At 37.8% G+C, this 3,763-nt stretch overlaps 1 protein-coding gene across 1 annotated transcript in view; it reads left to right on the top strand.

Moving 5' to 3' along the window:
• The window catches only part of LOC117939231 (NACHT, LRR and PYD domains-containing protein 12-like), a 139,572-nt gene that overhangs the window by 66,973 nt on the left and 68,836 nt on the right, over window positions 1-3,763 (top strand). The gene's annotated exons all lie outside the window — the stretch shown is intronic.

The following is a 3,763-nucleotide window of genomic DNA, read 5'->3' as shown; positions in this document are numbered from 1 at the left end:
TTTTTATGACTTTTTGTTAACTTACCATACTATGACTTTTTATGACTTTTTTCGACATGCTATACTATGACTTTTTTCAACATACTATACTAAGACTTTTTTGTTATTTCGACATACTATACTATGACTTTTTTCGACATACTATACTATGACTGTTTATGACTTTTTTCGACATACTATACTATGACTGTTTATGACTTTTTTCGACATACTACACAATGACTTTTTTCAACATACTATACTATGACTTTTTTCGACATACTATACTAAGACCTTTTTGTTATTTCGACATACTATACAATGAATTTTTTATTTTTTCGACATACTATACTATGACTTTTTTCGACATACTACACTATGACTTCTTTCAATAGGCTCTATATAATATGACTTTTTTATTACTTTTTTTGACATACTATACTAAGACTTTTTTATTTTTTCGACATACTGTACTTTGACTTTTTATGACTCTTTTTGACATGCTATACTATGACTTGTTTCAACAGGCTATATATAATATGACTTTTTAATGACTTTTTCGACATACTATACTAAGACTTTTTTATTTTTTCGACACACTGTACTATGACTTTTTTGACATACAATACTATTAATTTTTTATGATTTTTTCCAACATATCATATTATGACTTTCTTTTGACGTTTTTTCACAAACTCCACTGACTTTTTAAGAGCATGCTATATTATGTTATATTATGACTTTTTATGACTTTGTTTGACATATTGCACAATGCCTTTTTAAACATACTTTTCTATGATTTTATATACGTTTTTGACATACTACACTTTGACTTCATTGACATGTTATACTATGACTTTTTTACTTTTTAACTTGCCATACAATCACTTTTGAAGAATAATAACTAACTTTAACTATAACTAACTATATCTTTTTATAATTTCTTTCAACATAGACGACTTTTTGTCACATGCTATACTATAACTTTTTAGGACTTTTGACATCCTGTACTATGCCTATTTTGTAATGCTATACTATGACATTTTTAAGCCTTTTACTGTCTTTTTTAATAACTCTTTTGACATCCTGTGATTTTATTGGTAGTCTGTGACTTTTTTGTAATAATATACTATGTCTTTTTATAACGTTTTTGACATACAATAAAAAAAATTCTAAATAATACATGGTGATTTTTTTTTTACATATTGTTTTATGACTTTTTGAATACAAGGTACTTGCAAATGACTTTCACGTTTTTATGACTTTTGTACTCTTTTTCCAACATATTCTAATATGAATTTAAGATTCAATACGGTTTTAGTTTTTTTTGTTTTTTATCAAATGAATCGCTTTGACTCCTGCCTTGTTGTTTACCTTTTTGTGTTTGCAGTAAGGTAGCGGAGTTGCCACGGCGACGTGTCAATCTGCCTCCCATCGACAGGATTGGAATGAGCCGTCTGCCGAGTCGAGGATAGGCCACGCCCCTGCCTCCGACAGCCCCCCTCCGCCTCCACAGCGCCCTCCTCTGGACAGGTATGCCACTGCAGTCTGTCCGTTCATCAAAAACACCGAAATGGTCCTTTAACATCTTCTCTCTTTCTCTCTCTCTCTTTCTCTCTGCACAGGAATCACAACAGATGCATGAAACACAGCCAATCACCAACTGCCACGCCCACCACCTCTCAATCATCCACCTGCACCTCACCTGGCCACCCCCACCCCCACACAGTAGCGAATGTTTAATGATGGTGCATTCAGGTGCATCTTGGGGAATTTAAAAAGCATTATCATTAAAGGGTTCTTATGAAATGGTACGAAAAGTTGCACAGTTGGGATGTTATCCAAGAAAATAAGGAGACCGCCGGTAGGTCACATGACAACCAGTCACATGATACATAAGTGACTGAGCTGGGTACAGAGAGCCGGGAGGGGGGGGGGGGCATTTCAAACGCTGTTACAGTTGAGTTTAACCTACAGAAAGTGAGCGTCATGCGCCGCTGACTGAGTTACGTTTTGGCACCAAAACGACGAGTACGTCGTTTTTTCCTTAAAGGTACAGTACGTGATGCCAATCTGACACACTCTTCATCAAATTTGGTGCATTTTAGAAGATTTGGAAGCGATGTTTGGAAATTTTACAGTGAAATAAATGAATTTTAACAGATCACTCAATTTTAACGTAGACTATTTTTAAATTTACCTGTACCTGCAAAGTCCTCTTTCATGATATCTCAAATTAACATTAACAGAGTTCCTTTTTTTTTGTAAAATTCTACTTTGAGAAAACTCCCTTTCGCCCCTGAACAGTAAGGGTGCAACTTAATGCAGTGTTTTCAGGTTCTCACCTGAATGCACCATCACCCCCCCCCCCCACACACACACACACCTGTGACTCTGACTGAAGGCGTCCGCCGCCTTGACGCTGAGCATCTGACACGACTCGACTTGAGTTGAGTTTCCGCCTCGTAGTTTCCAGCAGTGCAGCGGGTGTATTTACAGCAGGACAGACGTCTCCATGGCAACTGGACCCGACGGCACCAAATCACAACAATTACACTGTATACATACAGTATGTTTACTGTGTATATATATATATATATATATATATAACCTTAAATATTACAAGTGACAACCATCCCTGTGTTGTGTTGACACCAACTAATTTTACAGTGAGATTAATCCGTTGCCTCCTTATCTTTGACGTTGGTCCAGTATTAAGCAAGATGGCTGCAGTCGGCATGTAAGTCAAGGGGGGTAATGGGGCAGCTTGTAGCTTCCTTCACAAAAGTTCTGGTTTTGCCGCTGACAGACTCCGATTATCAAGTGGAAAAGATTAATATCCTACGTGTCTGACATTATGGAAAGGATCTCAAGCAACCGGCGACCTTTCTGTTAAAGATTAAAATCCTTCTTTTTTTTTAAACATCCACAAAAACTGCGCTTCTATACACGCTTAAATAATTGCTTTTTTTAAATGGAGTCTGGTGGGTTGAGCAGCCTTCAAACGTAACACTGGACCAATGTCAAAGCTCGTTGTTCCAGGTTGAAAATACGCTGTAATGTCCCTCCAAGGCCAACCTGTCTGGTTTACAGCAGCCTCTAGTGGCCGTCAGAGGGACTGTATCCAACAACTTCTCCCTCCGGTTGTCCTGGACCAGTCTTCAAAAGAAATGTTTCCTTCAACCAAATTGCCCAAAGATAAAACGGATGATGCCCCCCCCCCCCCCACACACACTTATGAAGATTTTCCTGACATTTGTCCTTATTTCAAATCAGTCTTTTATCAATTGTTTTCTTCAAATGCTATAAAACTGAACAAAACTTAACTGTAAACGAAAACCAAATTTCTGATACAGAAACCTTTTGAAACTGAGGACAACTGAAGGGTAAAACCAGCAAACCCCCCCCCCCCCCGTGTGTTTCTCTGGAAAACTACTTCCTGTCAGCAGCCTCCAGCGCCGGTCCCGGCTGATCACCGTGGAGACGGTTTCCACGACTCATCCTGGTTCTAGTAAACGCTTCTTACTGCTTCAAGTTTTAAATTGTGCATAATAAAAAGTAAACTACCAGAAAGTGTCTGTTTTGTTCCGACTGATGAACAGGGCCAGATAATAATAATAATGTCATAATATAATATATACTTTATAATATATATATATACTTTATTAAACCAAGGGGAAACTACAATTTACACTCTGTGCATGTATAGGTGCTGAGCATGTAGTAAAGTTTAGGGATGTCAGAGTGTGTGTGTGTGTGGGGGGGGGGGGGGGGGGGGGGGGGG

The sequence above is a fragment of the Etheostoma cragini genome, chromosome 3 (assembly GCF_013103735.1).
Source record: "Etheostoma cragini isolate CJK2018 chromosome 3, CSU_Ecrag_1.0, whole genome shotgun sequence".
NCBI lineage: Eukaryota > Metazoa > Chordata > Actinopteri > Perciformes > Percidae > Etheostoma > Etheostoma cragini.
Note: the sequence above shows the minus strand (reverse complement) of the source record. Positions and strands in the feature narration are given on the sequence as shown.